At 36.1% G+C, this 21,539-nt stretch overlaps 1 long non-coding RNA gene across 4 annotated transcripts in view; it reads left to right on the top strand.

The window, feature by feature from the left end:
* Positions 1-21,539, top strand: part of LOC103795651 (uncharacterized) — a 656,956-nt gene that overhangs the window by 65,168 nt on the left and 570,249 nt on the right. For all 4 annotated transcript variants that reach the window (XR_013521685.1, XR_623249.6, XR_013521686.1 and 1 more), the window contains exon 2: positions 7,676-7,776. This is a non-coding gene — a long non-coding RNA (uncharacterized LOC103795651). The remainder of the gene's footprint in view (positions 1-7,675; positions 7,777-21,539) is intronic.

Raw genomic sequence — 21,539 nt, 5'->3', positions numbered from 1 at the left:
CTCCTAAGAAGCTGGGACTACCGGCCTGCACCACCATGCCCAGCTGATTTTTTTATTTTTAGTAGAGATGGGTTTTCACCATGTCGGCCAGGATGGTCTCAATCTGCTGACCTCGTGATCTGCCCATTTTGGCCTCCCAAAGTGCTGGAATTTCAGGAGTGAGCCACTGTTCCCAGCCTATCTGAGCTTTTCTAAATCTGAGTAACTCTTTATTTCACCCTCATTTAAAAAATATATATATACTTTACTGAGTATAATATTCTAGGTTGGCAGGGTTTTTTTTTTTTTTTTACTTTAAAGATGTTTTTCATTGTCTTATGGCTTGTATTGTTTCTTAAGAAAAGCTTGCTGCATTATTTTTTCAATTCATGCATTATTAATCTGACTTCTCTGCTTTTAAGATTTTTCCCCTAGTTTACATTAATTTTATTATCACATACCTTTGTATAGTTTTAAAAAAATTTTTCTTCTGCTTGAGTTTTCTTGAGTTTCTTAGATTTTGGGCTTGGTAGTATTCATGAATTGAAATCTCATCGTTATTTTAAATATTTTTTCTGTCCCACCTCCTGCCTTCCTACCACCTTTCTGAGACTTCAGTTTTTCTTATGTTAGTCTTGTTAATATTTTCTCACAACCCACTGATGTTCTATTGATTTTTGTTTTAACATTTTTCTCTGTGAGTTTCATTTTGTATAGTTCATATTGCTTTGTTTTCAAGTCTACTAATTTTTTTTTTCTGTAAGGCTTATTCTTTTCTGTAAGGCTGTTGATACCATTTGATATGATTTTTATTTTACTTTTCACCTTTAGAAATTGCTTTTCGCCTTTTGTATTTCATTCTCTCCCAACATGTTCATACTTTCCTCTGCCTTCTTTAACATATAGAGTATATTCATTTTAGCTATTTTAATAATATTTTAAACTAATTATATGTATAATTGTTAATATGTTTCTAATAATTGATGCTTCTCATAGGTCATATTTTTCTGTCTCTTTTCATGCTTTGTAATTTTTGATTGGATGCTAGCACATGAATTTTATGTTGTTGTTTTCTGGATTTGGCAGGGGAGGTAGTTTTTTAAATATCTGAGATCTTCATTCTGAGATACAATTAAATTACTTGGACTCAATTTTATCCTTTAGGATTTCTTTTCAAGCTTTGGTAGCAAGAGTTCAGACCTTCTTTAGTCTAGCCTAATTTTCTGTCATTATAAAGGCAATACCCCATTCCCAATCATTAGGAGATCTTTCCACACTGGTTGGTGAGAATAGAACCTAATATGGGTTAATGTGGCCTTCCAGGATTGATCTTTCTCTTCTCTAATGGTTCCTTTTCTCACTTCCCGTTCATATGTAGATCAGTATTCAGCCAAGAATTCAAGGGGAATCTTTCTGTAGCTTCCCAGCTTTCTCCATTCTTTGTGTTATAAGGAACTTCCTCTCCTCTCAGGTACTTTGCTTTTAAAATATTAGGCACCTTGGCCTCTCAAAACTCTGAATTCTGTCTACTAAACTCAGCAAGATTATAGCCTTTGTTTTGAATCCCTTCCCTGTGCTATGGCCTGGAAAATCTCTTCAATTAGTGAGCTCAAAAACTCACAGAGATCGAATTGTTTGTTTCCATTGTCTCAGGGATTACTGACCAGTCCTTCCTACTGTCTGATGTCCACTTCATTTAATTTCTTTTAGATGGCTTTCTAATTGTATAAAATAGTAAATTCAATTACCTATGACTTTATCATGACAGGAAATAATATATTTTAAATGCAAAAAAAAAAAAAAGAAGGGCATAACAATAACATAACACTCAAGGGCAGAAATACAACCAAAACTTAGGAATAAGGCATTTATATTCATTGGTCACCCAGGCAATACTTTCTTTTCCTATCTTTAATCTTTGCTTCTGTTTGTCAATATTCGTGGAATGGCTTTCTCTGTTTCTCCGGTCTGCATAGTTAAATGTGCCTACTCCACAGCTACTAGGTTTACATATTATTGTTACAATCACTTACAGAAACTCCTTTTTGTAGGTATCTATTTGCAAATTTTGAGACTATCAGACAACACATTATTTTAATGAAATTATTTTAATTATTTTTAATAATATGCTTATTGCTATTAAATCTTGATGAAGGCCATTCCTGATGGCCTCATGCCTGTAATCTTATCACATGGGGAGGCCAAGATGGGAGAATTGATTAAGCCTAGGAATTTGAGACCAGCCTGGGCACAAAGCAAGACCTCATCTCTATTAGAAATAATTTTTAAAATTAGCCAAGTGTGGTGGCATGCACCTGTAGTCTCAACTACTTGGGAGTCTGAGAAGGGAGCATCATTTGAGCCCTGTAGTTTCAGTGAGCTATGAATGCACCACTGTGCTCCAGCCTGGGTGACAAGGTTTAAGACCTTGTCTTAAAAAATAAAATAAAATAATCTTGATGAAATTGATCCTTAGTAGGTAAGAATACTAGCTTGGTTTTAGTATTCACCATGCAATATGCTTAATATGAAAATGAATATAAAAATATTTTTCACATTATTATTTTATTCTTGCATACTAGAAAGCATCATTCACTTCTAAAATCAATTTTTATAGTTACATTTGCCTACTCATAATTATAATATTTCTGTTTGTTCTTGAGTGATTTAAAATGATTTAGAATTCCAAACAGAAATATTATTAATATGAGTAGGCCAACCTAATTATAGAAACTGTTTTTAAAAGTGAGTGTTGCTTTCTACTACAAATAATTTTAAAATTATTTCAAAATATGTCTACAAATAATTAAAAAATTTCCAGGCATTGTATATTATTGTACATTCATCTGCCCTCAATTTTATGTTTTATTCTATTGTCCATGTATATTATCTATCATTCTTAAGGCTATTCTGAAAACCATAATTCTTCTCATCTTTGTCTCAATTAAATTGTATGGTGCTGTCAATAATTTTTACATTTGAGTAGTTGTAAATTACTACATCATTTGACATTTACTACTGACATTTTTCCACCATGAAACTAGATGATATTTCTTTATTTTTAACACATTAAGAACTGATTTGGAAGAAAAACTGGAAGTTTATAATTTTACATCTTTTGAAGACAGCAGTATGATATGGAAGAATTATCACATTACTGGTTGAAGAGTCAGTATAAACTTGTGTCGTTAGGATTTTTGAACGAAAGTGAGAGAGAGATGCCAAGCATGTAGTACTTGTTCAAAATACTGGTTAAACAAATAAATGAATAAATATTTATTTAAAATATGCAATGTAGGCTATATCCATTTATAAAATAACCATGAATCTCATTGAATTGGGAGGAAATAGATCATTTGCAAATATTCTTCAATACAATATTTAATTATATTTACTATTATATATCCTAGTTGTCTTCCCTAACTTTTCTGTTTGTAAAGTGAAGTTAGCTGCTGTTTTATTTTAAAAATCATTTGCAGTTGATCTCTGAAAACACAATTACTGATTTTATAATCAATAGATTATATGAATTTTATTTTTGTTATATGTATATATTTCTTTCTAAGACATAAAACATAATTCTTATTAAGTGGACCTTATCAAAATTTTAAACTTTTGCTCTGTAAAAGACTCTATTAAGAAGATGGAAAGATGAGTTACAGACTGAGAGAGAGTATTTTCAAACCACATATTTGACAAAAAACTTGTATTAGAATCTAGAAACAAATTTGAAATCCCAGCAGTAAAAAAGCAAATGATCCAACTAGAAAATGAGCAAAAACATGAATACACATTTTACTGAAAAGGTTATATACAAATGGCAAAGAAGCACATGCAAAGATGCTCAACAGTATTAGCTGTTAGGAAAGGGCTAAAATGGTAAGATATCACACACCCTATTAGAATGGCTAAAATAAAAAAATAGTGATAACACCAAACCCTGGTGATTGTGCAGAGAAACTAGATTACTGTTTACTGCTGTGGAAATGTAAAATGGCACAGCTAGTCTGGTAAATAGTGGCAATTTCTTACAAAGCTTAACATGTGCTTACCATGTGATCCAACAAATGCATTTATTCCAAAGACACAAAAATGAATGTCCACACAAAAACCTGTACATGAATGTTCAGTGTAACTTTAACTTATCCTGAAACTGAAAGTAACCCAAATGTCCTTCAATGAATGAATGTTTAAACAAACTGTGGTACATCCTTTCCCTGAGACACTACTATTGATACAGGCAATAACTTAGATGGATCTCAAGGGATTTCTACTGAGTGAGGAAAGCTATTCTCAAAAGGTTACATGCTATATTATTTCATTTGCATAACGTTCTTAAAATGATAAAATTATAGAAATGGAGAACAGATAAATGATTTTAAGGGGATGAGGAGTTTGGAGGGAGGTTGCTGTGGCTACAAAAAGTAGTATCAAGAATTCTCATGATGGAAATGTTCTATATCTTATCTTGACTGCTGTAGTGGTTATATGAACCTACACATATGATAAAATTGCTTGGAGTTACATACATACACAAACACAATTGAGTGCATTTAAAACAAGTGAAATTTGAATAATATCAGTGGATTGTATTTATGTCAGTTTCCTGGTTGTGATACTGTGTTATAGTTACACAAGATGTTGCCATTGGAGAAAACTGAGTAAACGATATATAGGTTCTCTCTTTTTTTTTTTTTTTTTGAGACGGAGTTTGCTCTTGTTACCCAGGCTGGAGTGCAATGGCGCGATCTCGGCTCACCGCAACCTCTGCCTCCCGGGTTCAGGCAATTCTCCTGCCTCAGCCTCCTGAGTAGCTGGGATTACAGGCACGCGCCACCATGCCCAGCTAATTTTTGTATTTTTAGTAGAGACGGGGCTTCACCATGTTGACCAGGATGGTCTCGATTTCTTGACCTCGTGATCCACCTGCCTCGGCCTCCCAAAGTGCTGGGATTACAGGTTTGAGCCACCGTGCCCGGCCTTAGGTTCTCTCTATATTATGTTTTGCAGCTGCATGTGAATCTATAATTGTCTCAAAATAAAAATCTAGAAAATGATTATTTATTGCAATTTTGAATTCACAGCTGAAGTTTGTGCTCATCATTTCTATAGATACTTATCTGAAGAAGGATATTAAGTGACTGATTGGATCAGGTCTGAAAGAGGTGGAGACTCTCCTAAAAAGAGTGATGTACTGTGAATCCTGAAAGAGATACGAAGATCAGAGACTGGAGTGTCTGGTCCAACTGGAGGACATAGTCAAATGCTAGCTTTCATGTCATAAGTCCAGGGTGGATAGAAGGGCACAGACAGAAACTTGGATATAGACTGGGTTTTCTGGAAGCAAACTGTGAATGGAATTTGGGGTGTTTATTGGGGATTAACATTTATGAAATAAAGGTGAAGAATTGTGCATAATAGAGCTCTGGAGAAAACATTCCTTCTTAGAGTTATCCTGAGCTGTCTTCAATGGCCTTGTTCAGTTACCCAATGGGCATGACCTCAGTTAAAGTGTGTCTCTTTAGCTAAGGTGGATCCTGAAAAAGAGGACAACTTACGGCAGTCTGCTAACAGGACTTGCTACAGCTGTGCAGCAAGCCGTGCCTGAAGGGGAGATCCCAGTAGTGCATCTCTGTGTTGGCATACACAGACCCAGGACAGTGACTGAATTAATACTGGACTCAACCAAGCAATTTTAAACAATGGAGTTTGGAGAAAGGGGCTGGGGGCAGGTATGCAGGTCTCCTTAACAACACACTTGGATGTAACTGTTAATAGGACTGCTGCTGGAAGACAATGGCATCTCACTGCAAGTTGATGAGGATATGCAGTGAATGTGGCTTATGATTTGGTCTTTTAGAAATTGCCCTTTAAAATGTATTTATATTCTATTCTAGATAGTGTTTTTAATCTGGGTTACTAAGAAATGCCAGCTGAACTGATGCAAAGGTTTTTATTATTAGAATGGATGTTTTGGCTTTGCAGAAGTTTCAACTTCTTCACTTTCTGATCTAAGGAGCAGACTGCTACCTATCCGTCAGTTGCAGAAAACGTTGACTAAGTCTCACTAGCTGAACTGATTTTACCCTCCATTTGAGCAACTTGATATTTTACAGATATAGAAAACTGCTGTTTATTCTCCACTTAGACTCTCCCAGTGCATTTATAAGGAGTTGGTTAGAACTGGCATGTACCACAGGAAGGCTCTTCAAAGGGAACATGTTAACACATCCTTATTCCTGCCGAGTGGAACTTGAAAAAAGCTATTGTTACATTTCTTATGGAGTTCCTCAGCGCCTCTTATAAATGAGCCATATTTAGTTTTAAACAAATTTCCTGAAGTAAACAGTATATTTCCCTGATTTTCATCTCTCTTGGAGAGCTTCCAAAAAACTTGGAAGTGAATTAGTGTGCAATTTGCATCCAAGTTGTAGCCAAGGGGATGTGGTTTATTATAATACATAGTCCTCCTAATTATTGAACAGCCCAAGAAAACTCGGTCCAGTGTGCATCTGCTGTTGCTTGACCACATTGCCAAACACAATTTGGCAAGCACAGAAATGTACATTGAGCAGACCTACAGTCTAATTTGCATTAGAGTTTGTGGTAATTAGATGAAAGCTATAACTGAATGAGCTTGTCCTCTCTTTTTAGATCACTTCATTTCTAAAAAATAAACAAGAGGCAAACCTCCCAAAGAATTTCCCTTTTTATGTGTCCTTGAGGTTTCTCAATATGATTTAATCATTGCCCAACTGTTAGTTCTGCTTATATGTGAAGAGAAAACTTCTTTCCCACATATTTCATGCAGACTTTCTTTTATACTTCTTGATACCTATGAGTTGATTGTGCACGTTTCAATACATATTTGATGTCATTGTTCAAAAGCGTGAATAGGGATACTGCTGCCATCAGATGTCTGCATTCTTTGGGAATTTGCATCCAAGAATCAAAAAATAGATCCATCCTCAATTGTTTTCTTTTAACTTTGATTTTAAGTTCAGGGGTCCATGTGTAGGTTTGTTCTATAGGTAAATTGTGTCATGGAAGATTTTTTGTGAAGATTATTTTATCACCCAGGTATTAAGCCTAGTATTACTTAGTTATTTTTCCTAATCTTTTCCCTCCTCCTAATCTCCACCCTCTGATAGGCCCCAGTGTGTGTTGTTTCCATCTATGTGTCCATGTGTTCTTATATTTAGCTCCCATTTATACGTGAGAACATGGTTTTCTGTTCTCACTGCTTTGCTTTGCTAAGGATAATGACCTCCAGCTCCATCCATGTCCTTACAAAGGACATGACCTTGTTCTTTTTTATGGCTGCATACTATTCCATGGTATATATATACCACATTTGATGGACATTTAGCCTGTTTCTGTGTATTTGCTATTATGAATAGCGCTACAGTGAACATACACATGCATGTGTCTTTATAATAGAATTATTTATATTCCTCCAGGTATATACCCAGTAATGGGATTGCTGGGTTGAATGGTATTTCTGCCGTTAAGGCTTTGAGGAATGGCCATACTGCCTTCCACAATTACTTAAATAATTTATATTCCTACCGATAGCGTATAAGCATTCCTTTTTCTTCACGACCTTGCCAGCATCTGTTATTTTTTGGCTTTTTAATAGAAGCCATTCTGACTGGTGTGAGATGGTATCTCATTGTGTTTTTCATTTGCATTTCAGTGATCACAACTCACTGCTGTCTTGACCTCCTGGACTGAAGTGATCCTCCTACCTCAGCCTCCCAAGTAGCTCGGACCGCAGGCATGCACCGCCATGTCCAGGTAATTAAGAAACCATTTGTTTTAGAGATGGGGTCTCATTAGGTTGCCCAAGCTGGCCTGGAATTTCTGGGCTCAAGGAGTCTTCTGCCTTGGCCTCCCAAAGTGCTGGAATTACAAACATGAGCCACCACACCCAGCCCATACTCTGATTGATTTATAGGATAGTAAGAAGCCACAGAAAGAGCCATAAAGAAATGATGAAGTTCCCATTGAATTATGACCTTGAATAAACCACTAAATTTTTTTGAGTCTCAATTTTCTTATCTATAAAATGGGGATATTGATGCCTCCTTTAACTACTTCACATATTGATGTAAGAGCCAAATTGAATAACATTATTTAAAACTGTTTTGCAGAAAACATATAAATGGCAAATTTGTTTTAAAATGATAAGATTATTAGGTACATATCAATACATACACAAAGAGTCTAGGGAATAATATTTCAGTATACTGCACAAACTACCCTCAGAGATCACCAGGGAATCGATGCTTCAGCCATGGTAGGCACTCTGGGAGTTTAGGGTGATCATGGTCCAAGGGCTATTGAGCTACACTGTCCAATATGGTAGCCACTAACCACATGTAGCCGTGGGACACTTGAAATGTAGCTTGTTCAAGATGAGGCATGCTGTGTTAAATATACAGCAAAAAAGAATGTAAAGTATCTCATTAAGATTTTTTATGATTCTTTTCAGTGTATTCAGTTAAATACAATATATCACAAATTTTACTGTCTGTTTCTTTTTGTGTTTTGAATGTGGCCACTATGAAATTACATATGTGGCTCACATTTTATTTCTATTAGGACTACATGAAAACATGGAGCTATGGGATTTCTAATTATATTTAGGGCTGAAGCCAGAATTAGGAACTAAGCAGACCATTGACACATAAAGCGGGTACAAAGCAACAGGGTAGTGACTAGGGACACCAAACCAGAGCTAGTGGATTTTGAAGGGTGAGTAGGAAATGAAGCTTAGAGATATTTTCTGGAACATGTATTAGAACTGTGGTTATAGAAAGCCCTTGACTTTGTTTGTGGGTAGAAAGGGAGCTGTTAAGGGCGCCAGCCAGTTCAGACATACCAGTATTATTCTTCAAAAACTATTATTTTTAATAAAACCACAACAGTCTAGAGTCCTCAGAGAATGCATAATTTTTTGTGTTTTTGGGTATTCTGGCTATTTTAGTGTTTATCCTTTAAATATCAAAACTAAGATATTTGAAGCATTTCATGTGGCAATTTTAAAAAATACTAGAATTTTCACCTTCTTTTACAGAATAAAAATATATGCAACAAAATTTTTGTGACATCCTAGTTACACAAGGTAATCATTGTGGATGTAAATTATAGTTTTCCATAATATATTAATGATCCACGTAATATTGTGTGGTTTGATTTGTGAGTGGCTCCTTGCTCCATTGCTAAATGGCCCCAGGTGGGAGTACAGTTAGAGTGTTGTCTGTTTTTACATCTCTCCACATTTCCTCTTGCTATCAGACCACCAACCAGCACATTCTAGTGCTCTCAATGTACCCACAAATAACAAATAACTAATTAATTTGTTGCATGTAATCTGTGGAACTGGAAATTGTAAAAACAGGTTCTTCTGGACTAGAGAAAAATCGAGTATAAATAGGTTTTGAGAGTTCAGCCTCTATGCATAAGTTATGATGATGAATTTTGTGACATTTTGTTTAATCATAGCCATTTTGTTGTTGTTGTTTCAGTGTTATGAGCTATGATCTACATGTGTTCCCAGAGAACTAAAGCTCAAATGTCTGAGACTTAAATGTGATAAATGTCCCTGGGACCGAGTCAGAAATGACTAACCTGGTCTAGCTTGCCAAATAATAGAAATGCATCCCTCTGGTTTGGGAAGGAGCAAAAGGCTTTTTTTTTCTTTTAGCTTATCGAGATCCAATAGTAAACCATTTCTTTAGATTGTCAAACTCTTGTATCAGTTTAAAACTCAGGTGTCTTCTGTTATTTCACATGCTATTTCTCAACATGGCATTCTGTGTAAAGTAATCGAGAGGGAGATGAAGGAAGAAATAATGGCAAAAGAGTTCTGCCAAGTAAGGTCACTTTATAAACTTATTTAGACAATGGCTTCTGTTAAGCATAGTCATGTGAACTACTTGAAATACCCCAATTAATTATGTATTGGTAAATGCAAAGGTAGAATGTGAGATTTCTGGTGACTTCAGTGCACATCAATGAATTTATAAATTTATATTATTATGTTTTTATCATTAATGTTATGTTTAGTGAGCATAAAGGCATTTTATCTAAACTTTATAATTACTAAAAAATATGACAAGTTCTGCTAATCCATGTAAATGGAAATGTGTGCAAAGAATGTATCAATGCTCTACTTTCTCTCTGTTTGTAAAACTTGAAGTTGTTGGAGCTGCACACGCCACAAATTAACAATCACTAATTGTTGGATCTGAAAAAGCAGCCAGTTTGTTGCCTCTGGAAGATGTCCATTATAGCTCAATTACACAAGACTATTATCCATGTGAGGTAACAGTATAGACATAATCCCAAGAAGATGTGCCACTAGGGTTAAGGGCATGAGAGGCTGGAGCTAATCTTGGCTTGGCCACGCCACAGCTATATGATTCATCTCTTCTGTTCTAAACTCCTTCCTACTTATCTGCAGCATAGAGATAGTAATAATACCTACTTCCTGGCCCCTGGTTAGAATAGCTATTTTTTGCCATTGTGTTTAGGCTCAGTAGAGGGCTTTTAAACAAAATTGAGAAAATGAATATACATACTTCCCTATAGTTTTTGCTTCTGTCACAGAACAGCATATCTGTAACATTTGCTATTAAGTTTTGCAGTGATTCAACCAATGATGGGGTGACCAACTTTACAGAAAGACATGTCATGACCTGTGAGGAAAGGCAGTAACAACTGTGTAATGAGAAACCCACAAAGAGGTGATGTAATAACATTTCACACCAAAAAACAGGTTATTGATATGGCCAATATGGAAAGCCACATAGTCATGTGTCAACAAATACATGTAGGTAAAAGAATATGATGTATGTAGAAACAATTCAGTACTTTTTAGCTAGGTGTGGTAGTGGGCTCCTGTAGTTCTAGCTACTGGGAGGCTGAGGCAAGAGAATTGCTTGAACCAGGGAGGCAAAGGTTGTAGTGAGCTGAGATTGTACTACTGCATTCCAGCCTGGGTGACAAAGCGAGATCTATCTCAGAAAAAGAAGAAGACAAAAAGAAAAAAGAAAAAAAATCCAGCATTTTTTAAAGAAATATCATTTAATTTGATGAGGAGAGATGATCAGAAACTTTCTTCTACCATTCTTTATCTTTCCCTAATATTATCATCAACACTAAATAAACAGGGGTTCCAAAATTGAAAAGGAAAAATTTCACCACAAATCCAGTGGAACAGTTATTGAATTTTGAAAAATACATTATTGGGATTATTTCTTTAATTAAAATGTATCATTGTTGGCATTATTAGTTTAATATGTGCTATGTGGCTTCTACCACTTTTTTTGGTTTAATCTTCATAGTACTTCTTTTATTATCCTTATTTTATAGACGAAGAAATTAAGGTGAAGGAGGGCTAATTAAATTGTTTAAGGTTAACTAGCTAGTAAGAGGCAGAAACAATACTTAAACCCAGGCCTGTTACTTTTATTAATCCAAAGAGGGCAGAGTTATTCTGACAGCTACATTAGCTTAAAAATTAGCAGGAATCAGTTTACATGACAAAGACTCAGAAGTGATAATCGTATTAATTACTCTGCTTTTATAGAACACATAGACTGTCCTAGTCAACTTAACCCAAGTTATGCTTGAAATGTTTCCCAAAGCCATGAAATACCTACATGTAGAAGAATTTAAATCATTTTTGTATTGTTATTGCTATTCGTAGAAATTATATCCCAAAATAAATATGGGGCCCAAATCTTACCCAGAGAGCCAGGGTACTTCCTGAAGAAACTTTGTCTTTTGGATGAATTCTGTATGGGGTACACACATGCCAGATCTTTCTCTTTGGTTGAGTATAACTATGATTTATACATAATCCATTGCATGCACATTCTAATTGTCCCATCAAATAACCAGATTATTTCACATTATCTAAGAAAATCTCTTATGTGAAGTTATTTTGAAAACAGCACTATGCAATTAGTTAGACATTATTATTTTGAACCCCTTTTTTTCCTTGGCCACATGATCCATGAGTTTTAATGTAATGTTTTCATACTTGCTTACTTAGACTCTCTGAGTCTCCAGCTCCATCAGATCCCTATTAAGAAATGTTTATCTTTCTGTTCAGTGAGGCATACAGTTATGCAACCAGATGGCATGAGCTCAGATGGTGGTGAGAGGGCCTGAGATCTCAAGGGAGTAAGAGTGATTCTTGCCTAATACTCTGCACATTTTGGTAAAACTTCTTAAGAGTAGGGAATAAGATCTCATTTAACTATGTATCGCTAGCACCAAGCCAATGTGGACACAGTAAATGTTTGTAGAATTGAATTCCTTATGGTGATTCCATTGGTGTGGTGGTGACAAGAAGGAAGAGAATCTGTGTGTCAAACATTGTGTTTCAGCCTGGCCACCGCCCTAGCTTTCATTCTTATATACCACACAGGGTACAGACTAAGATATTCTGGTTTTGCTCAGAGTAAGGTGTTTATGCTCCATAAAGGTGCTATAAAATGTCTATAACTCACTATCTGAGTGCAAATAACTAGGGGCAGAAGTCTTGGTAAACACTTCCAATTGTTTTTCTCATGTAATATTTAGATTTCTCCCACTCATGACTTTTAGCATTATATGGGGCAAAGGAGCATGAAGGCATATTGAGTCCCAAAGAATATCAAGTAAGCATCTTATGGCTGTACAAGATAAATGTGAATAATAAAATAACACTCAGTGCTATTATTTTTCCTTTCAACAATAATTCCTTTCATTTCTCTTTTTGAATTTATATTAAAGATGTTATAAGTTTAAATTAGTAGGAGTTCTGGTTATTCATGATATATTAATATGCTCCCTGTGACACCATTTTGGTATTTACTCCTTGTCATATATACACAGTATTTTACACTGCTATAAAATTCATGCTGGAGAGACACTGAAGTCTAAATTACTTAAGGTCAAATTCTATTCTTAACCCTTTGAGTGTTTAGAAAATTGAGATAAAAGAGGCTGAAATTTTTGATTTGATATCACTCATCAGTACTCTGCAATGAAATCAGCTTTCCTTTGTGAAATCCAAAAGTAAACACCAATTTCTGAATCATATACAGAATCTAATATCAAAGTAATACTTAGACCGGGCTTGAGGCTTGAGGATAGGGAGAAGGAAAACACTTCTTTTTACACAGACTGTAACACACTAGCATTTCCCATATTTCTAGGAAGACTTATTTAATCCACCTTGTCATGTGCTGATATTTAATAAACACCTCATTTCTCTCCAGGTATTTTAAACAGTGAGCTGCAGAATACTAAATCCCTGGCCAGTTAACAGTATTGACATGACCAAACATTTATATAACTTCTTTTTTGAAAAATAAGGTTAATGGAAATAATTTCCATTTTACTATGACTTTCTTCATTCTGTGAACTGTATACATATGCATACCTGCAATGTATGTTGCTGGCTGTGAAGGGACTATCCTTATTTGTGGTGGTTATGATGCTTTTACAATATCACGCATACGGTTCCATCTGAATGACACATAAATTCATTACCTTCTTCTGTTGGTTAATAGTTTTATGAGAATTTTCTTCCCCCAGACCCACAGAAAATGTGACTCCCTGTGCATAGCACACATCCTCAAAGAATGCTAACACTTTACAAATTTGCTAGTTAATGTGTAATCTGCAGAGGATATCTGCCTCATCTGACAAACATCATCTCAGCTCAGGAAGCCGTGTACAATTCGTCTATCAGATCTGACATTGGTGGTATCTATGCAGCCCTTCCCAGCACACACCCTGCCTTTAAAGGTCTTCCCATCCCTGTTATTGGTCTCACAGATGATAGAGTATGACACTCCATAAACAATGAGCTAGGCCTTTTGTAGGCTGCTTTGCTTTTCTTGGCTTCAAACTGCCACTGAATGTCAAATCAATTTGGCTCTCATTAGAACAGCTTTATATGTGCAAATGTATTTGGGTCTGGTTGCCACTTTTTTCTCTATTTTTTTTCTCCTTTCTTTTCCTCCTCTTCTCTTTGAGATGATGTAATTTTTCTCTAATCCATGCCAACACCTGTTTCTTTAAAAGAGAGAGGAGAGAAAAAAAGAAGAGAGGAGAGTGAGAGAAAATGCTCGAGTGTGTTGCTCTTTATCACAATCAGCATGAACACCAGTCTGGCACATTATGGCTCAAGTTTTCCCAGAACAAAGAGAAAATGCCTCGTTGCCATGATGTTGTACATCACAGAGCCCAGATAATGTCGAGAGTCTTTGTAAACCCTGGTTCCTGATGTCTGGAGAGACGGCTGTCGAGATAGAGCAAGGTGTGTAAGCTGGTTTTATTGATAAGTGATGAAGCTAGCAATAAATCTGGTGCAGTGCTTAAGGAAGTCTGAGCCACAGCACCATGTTTGATGGGAGACGGTTTTCCTCTTGAGTTGGGAGAAATAGAGTGCTATACCTAAGAGAATAGTGCCGACTTAAAGAGGCAGCAGGAAACTCGACAACGAACAGACAGATGAAAAAACAAAGTAGCGTCTGGATGGCCTTTTTTGTTGACCTCTATAAACTTTTCAGTTATGTGAGAGCATTTTCCCCTGATACATGAACTTTGAGGTTTCTAATTCAAATAAGTCATTTTATTATGAAAATAAAATGCATATGGTATCTAATTGCCTTTTGAAGATGTATGCAGCTGGATCTTTGACTATTTTTGATGGATTTTTTTTTCATGCAAAAGAAATATGAAGTCGTGTGAATAGAATCTAAATTCATAAACCAGTTAATTATAATTCTTAATATTATTTTGTGCTCCTCCTGAGAAATTCAGATGTTTGAGAGTACACAAATATATATGTGTTTACATGAGTAGCTATTCATGTATTGAGTACCTATTATTTACATTGCTTCATATGCTTCAGATATACTCATGTGCAAAAATTAAAACAGATATACTCGTGCATAATTCCTCCCCTTGTGGAGCTTACTTCTAGTGCAGGATACAGATAATGAATAGTGAGGTTAAGAAATAATTAAAATATAAAGTATGTTAGAAATTGATAAATATTACCAAAAAGGCTTAACATGGTAAAGGAGATTAAGAACTCTTGCCTATGTTTGGTTACAATTTTAAATGGGAGGATGAGGGCACATATCATGGAGAAGGTGATTTTCAAAGAAAGACTTGAAGGAGAAAAGGGAGTGAGCTATCTACACAGCTGTGGAAGTATGCAGCATGTAAGAGCAACAGTCAATGCAAAGGCCCTGATGTGGAAGCAAGATTGAAACTCATGGAAGGAATCATGGCCAGAGAAGCATGAGCCAGGGAGAAAATAGAAGGAGGGACCATCAGAAAGGTAATGGAGGAGGGCCCAGATACTACAATGCCTTATAGGCCATTGGAAAACCAAAGATTTTTTGCTTTGAACAAAATGATGACTTTTTGGAAGATTTTGAGAAGAATTACATGATGTTTATGCCATGCATTTTTTTCTATGAAAGATTGTAATCAGTTTAGAGTTTAGAGAATTTTTCAGGAAGCCTGATATACAGAGTTAGATTGGGACACTTTTAGAATTTTTATGAACTTCCATGAAGGTCTGGGAATAAGGATGAAAACTATACCTGTATCAGGAGAGTTCTCTTAGGATGTCAGATCCAAAAACCTGGCTGGGTAAGTTATAGGAGAAGTAACTGAGAGTTTGGAAGTAATGACCTGTTTAAGATCTTAGAAATAGAAGCATAGGGTTGATGTAGACTCAAGGAAATTAAAGTCAAATTAGTCTACCTATGGAACAAACATAGTAGCCAGATAGATTTAGGATTATATTCCAACTATGTCACAATCCATATAGTGTTAGACTAGCTAGTTGATATATCTGAGTCTTTGTTTCCTCATTGTGAAATGGGAAGAGAATAATGATAACTGTTCCCTTGCACAGTTGTTTTGAGGGTTAAGTTATATAGTTTATGTGTGCTTGGCATGAAGTATATGATAAACCCATTGCAGTTTTCTTCTCCTGTATCCTCCATGAAATTCATACTCAACTAATATTTTTAAATTATTCAAAAGATATTAATAACCAATTTGAGCAGAGAGGAGAAAAGTACAATGAAAGAAAAGATATATAATTAAATTTGGCTCCAATAGTCGCCTGGGCTGATGCTGCATAATGACTATACATTTCTGGGCATTCTAGATTCTCAAAGTCACTATGCAAATCAAAGATGTTAGGGATACATAAAAAAAGGGATATTATTTTGTGTACATCTATCTAGCCAATTCACAGACTGCTACAGATTCAACACAGCAAATATTTGTTAAATATGGCTGTGTGGGCCCTGAAGTAGAATAAAACATTATCCCTGCCCTTCAGAAACTTGTTTTGGTGGAGGAGTTCCCAATCAGAGATGATTATCTGATTACTCCTCCTCATAAAGTTTCAACTCATTTTTTTGTATTCTAATTAATAATATTATTGTCTATCCCTTCAAGAAATATTTCTTTTGTTTGCTTGGTTGGTTGACAAGCAGTCACTGTTATGCAAATGAGCAGTTATGAAGGGATGGGAATAAGTATTTTTGTTGCTATCTCATTGCAAAATTGCAAAATTCATCATTTTCCAAAACATTGCTTATTCAAGGCTAGGGTAGTTATAATCAAGGAAGGTGTTTGAATTTTAGGGAGAAAGGGTTAAGAGACTTATTCTGTCACTGACAATAAAGAAGAAAACACTTTAAATTCACAATTTTTTTTTTCTGGCAGATATAAGCTGAAACCCTTCTAGAATTGCATTAATAAAACTGAAAAGGAAAAATGAAATAAAACTTTTAAGCCTTGAAGAATCTTAAAAATAGTCTTTAAAGGATAGAAAAAAAGAACAGAAAAATTCCTTTAAATTCCTGGGTCCTACAAATGAGATTTTAGTAGTGGCAAGTAAAACATATTGATTGGCACCAAAGTATAAGATCTTTGTCACCATCTGTTTCCTGATTGTGTCAGCAAGTATTTTTTCCCCACGAGAGTGTGAGAATACACCATAGCCTAAAAGTATCAAAGTGTCAATTATGCACCACATTTAAAAGTTGGAAGCCCAGTTCATGAAAGTCAGTGACAAAAGTCCTGATTCCTGTTTCTTACTGAAGTGAAATCCTTGCACTTCATTCGTTTTGTGAACTACAAAAAGAATGGTGGCTGCATGGGTTAGTGGGGCGGGAGCTGTGGCAAAAGGGGGAGAAAAGTAATCTTAAATGAATATTTATCAAAAGTGCCCCCCCATGTAAGTCACTTAGCTATGATATGAAGTTATTATGAATACTATATGCAAATAACAATTTTAACAAGTATGGGGTGACAGGGAGGAGAAAGGGAAAAGAAGGGAAAAAAGGATACAGAAAGAGAGAAGTAAAAAAAGAAAGGGGATGGATTAACAGGGAAGCATTTGGGAGTCTGGGCTAGAAAATTGAAAACAGGAGACACTGGTAGGACTGTTGACACATGAGGCCATGAACAATGGAAGCTGGAAAGTCTGCATTTTCAGATGAAATAAAGATTATTCTCATCCCTCTTCCCTTTTATCTGGCAATTTTTCTGTTGTTCACATTAAACTTGAGATATCCTTTTTCTATTTTTCTCTCTGTTGTGATCACTGCTATTGTTAAACATGTGATTAACTACCCTGATTGTCTTTGAGTTCCTGGGCATGTCATTCTGGGTTCTGTGTAGAGAGAAGAATCCTCTTCCTCTCTATCTGCCCTGATTATTTTTTTGAGGTGTTGCCTCCCTTCTAGCCGAGTTGGTGGAGCTGCCAGTTTGGACAAATTCTCTTGCCTGAGTATCGCAGTAATGTGTTGAGGCCATTTTTGTGCTATTGGAGAAATGACCTATGCTCAGACCAGGTGGTAACAGATGCCATCTGTCTGCTCAAGAGTTTCTTTCTTTTGTAGTAAGGCTTGGGAAGTTGTTTCTCTGTGTTGACATGAATCCTTCCTTTATTCTGGAAATGAAAGACTCAGGTTCCTATGTAGTTGACAAGTAGTCACTGTTATATAAACAAACAGTTATGAAGGGATGGGAATAAGTATTTCTGTTGCTATCTCATTGCACAATTGCAAAATTCATCATTCTCTAAAACATTATTTATTCAAGGCTAGGGCAGTTATACAAGGGAGGTGTTTTAATGTTAGGGGGAAAGGGTGCCTATAGCACACTCAGTGTCTAATGTTAAGAGTCAATATTGAAAATACAAAGATTTGTGTTATAACCAAGGGTGTATGGACTTATAGAGACATAGGCTTGGCTAGAACAATAAAAAAACTTGTAACAGACAGAGATAAAGCATGCCACATTGCCTTCCTTTATTCATCTGTGTTAACCTGTGAAGTGACAGGAAAACCCTGTCCAGTGGAAGGACCAGCTCTGCAAGTCAACCAGCCAGGCCCTCAACAAAAACCTTCCAGCCTGGAATGTCACATGTGCCAAGAGGGTAAATAGCCAAGTCTTCTGTTCAAGTTTGATTAAACAGAATATTAGAGGTTGTCAGGTGAGTCTCTTGGCACCCTCTCAAATCACATATAACCGTAATTAAAGTTCAGTCTGTGTGAGTCTGGAAGCCTGGGATATCTTAGATATTGTAGGTTTGATTTCAGTTTGAATACACTGTATGAGAGGAGGAGAAAGTTAAGTGAGCTTAATCTTTTGTCAGAGAAATATCAGATAAAGTATCAGAACCATTAGAATACAAGACCACTCATTCATTAATTTATTCAACATACTTAAATTGAGCACCTACTATTTGGAAGAGGCTATAAAATGCACTAAATGCATAGTATTAAATAGGTCACCTGAGAACTTACATATCACTGAGGGAGAGAAATAATAAGAGAGAAATTAATAAAAATAACATATTATAATAATGCTATGAAGGAAACAAAGTAAGAAGCCTTGATAGAGTGAGAAGTAGGGGCAGTGGTATAAAGGGGTAAAGGTGAACTGAGACATGAAAGATATGATATTTCTATTATTTTTCAAATATTTTTAATGGTATGCTATTGCTTTCCCAATAAACAGCATAGATTGGGAATCCATGGTCTGACAGTATCCTGCCTTTCCATTTTAATCTTTCACTACTTGTCCTTATTATATATTGTATTTGGAATAAGCAGAACTACTCATTGTTTCTTACACACACCTTGTGCTTTCCTAACTCGGTGTCTTCACTCATCATTTCCTCTGCCTGGAACTTCTTCTGGACATTTGGATGTCCCATTCCTGCTATAATTTAAGGTCAAGCTTCACTGTTACCTCCTTTAGTCCTATCCGGTCTTCTGAGCTCCCTCTTTCAGCATCTCACATTTAAAACTTTTTTATTACTCATATTTTACACATTCTAATATATATATGTGTGTGTGTGTGTGTGTGTGTGTGTGTGTGTGTGTGTGTGTGTGCATTTAATTTTCAGCTATTTCTCTTTGTAATCTAAGAATTCCAAAGATGCAGGGGCATGCATAATGTAAAATTGCTGCTGTCTATAAATAATCTTTGAATAAAAATAAATTAAATCTAATCAGCAAAAAGCCTGGAAAGTTGAAATTATAAAAATTTTGTGTATGAGACACAGACACTGTCTTAAATTATTTTGCCCCAAACAAATACTATGACAAATTGGACACAAGGAATTTATTTTGAAGGTTACTTCAGGAAGCATTGTGAGGGAATGAGGAAGTGAGGGATGGAAGAAGGGGAAGTAAGTGATTCGATATTAATGTATGGATTTCCTCTGTGGGCAACTGGGTCTCAGTCTTGTTGTGACACTTCTGGGAGACTGTATGAAATATGCTTCAGAATTTCCCTTCTACAGGGTGAGGAACCATCCCTTGTTAGTTAGAGATCCCTCTTGGGATGCTGAGCAATATGTTTACCGTAGTTTTGTCTCTTTGTTATCCTATCTATTCTACTGCTGTTGTGCTAATTCTCCAACAGCTGGGCCGGGAGGTGCTAACTGGAAATTTAGGGGTGTACTTTACCATGAGCAATGGGGTACTAAGAATAATCTCAAAGTTGTGAAAGCCTTGTATTCTCTGGCTTAGCTTTTTTGCTTTATATTTTCAAAAACAATTCTCTAGTAAGATTATACAGCCTACCAGTGGTCACAGAGCATATTATACAACCTAATGGGTAGTTAAGTAAACTACCAAGAGTAAACTCCTGGAGGTAAAGAAACATTTCTCGACTGACAGTTTTTTGAGAAAACGGTTTTGGGACAGTGCCCATATGAATGCAAAAATACTGCTTGAGGTAGAAGGGGAGATGTAGTATTGATAGGCTTGATATGCTGGGCCTTTGAGTAACTCCTTGACATCATGATTGTTAAGCCCAAAGCCTTGAAATAAGGCATTCTACAGGCAAAATAACTCTTCCCTGATTGAACCCAGTGTCTATAAAAGAGATTATATTCAGGTCTGTTTTTGTTCCTGGGAAGGAAGCATTTGAACCTTGAATAGCAAGCCTGGATGAGATGCTTCAAGAGGGGCAAGTGCCCATCACATAATATCTGAGGTGTCCCACAGAGAGCCTTGGGCCATTGCTTGATCCAGCCTTCCTCAAGTTGGAATACTTCAAGGTTCTGAAGAGATCGCTGGGAGCTTCGAGAGTGCCAAGGCTATCATGGTGCTGATTACATTCCAATAAGAAAATCTCCAACTGTGAGTGGCAATAAAAGAAATGGTTGCAGATAACTTTAGCAAAGGGGACTGCCTCTAGTTTTAAAATATATTGATCATGCCTTGGGTTAGAAAAGTTCTGCCTAACAAAAAGTTGTGGAAGTTCTAGCTGCCTGCAAAGAAGGCAATGTCCCTGCGGTGGTAACTTTTGATTGAAGAAGATTATAGGAGACTTGTAAAAGACTTCCAAAGACTGAAGGTTTTTGGTAAAGCTCACCCCAAATCAGGCACTTAACCATGAATGTAACATCAGATAATATATTCACCTTATTCCCACCAGATCCCAAATTATAGAAGGAGAAAAATTTATAATTCCAAGACATGACAATGTTGTCCAAAAGTACATGAGGTCAGCTGTATCAATTGTGAAACAAGTCACTGTTGTATTTGTTGTGTGGCAGTGTAAAAATGTAATTTCTTCTATCAAGGTAAGAAATAAAGTCACAGGCCAGGTGCAGTGGCTCATTCCTGTAATCCTAGCACTTTGGGAGGCCAATGCAAGTGGATTGTTTGAGCTCAGGCATTTGGGAACAGTCTGGGCAATATGGCAAAACTTCATTTCTACAAAAAATAGAAAATATTAGCCAGAAATAGTGGCTTGTGCCTGCAGTCCTAGCTACTTGGGGGGCTGAGGTAGAAGGATCTCTTGAGTCCAGGAGGTTGAGGCTGCAGTGAATCAAAATTGTGCCACTGCACTCCAGCCTGTGTGACAAAGTGAGACCTTGTCTCAAAACAAACAAACAAACAAACAAGAAAATCCATCCGAAACCCAAAACACAGATAGGCTTTAGAATCCTGGTGAAATTAGACTCTACTAGTTATTAATGATTTCGGGTTAAG

This window comes from Callithrix jacchus, chromosome 8 (genome assembly GCF_049354715.1).
Source record: "Callithrix jacchus isolate 240 chromosome 8, calJac240_pri, whole genome shotgun sequence".
NCBI lineage: Eukaryota > Metazoa > Chordata > Mammalia > Primates > Cebidae > Callithrix > Callithrix jacchus.
The sequence above is the reverse complement of the archived record's forward strand: the minus strand, read 5'-3'. Positions and strand labels throughout refer to the sequence as shown.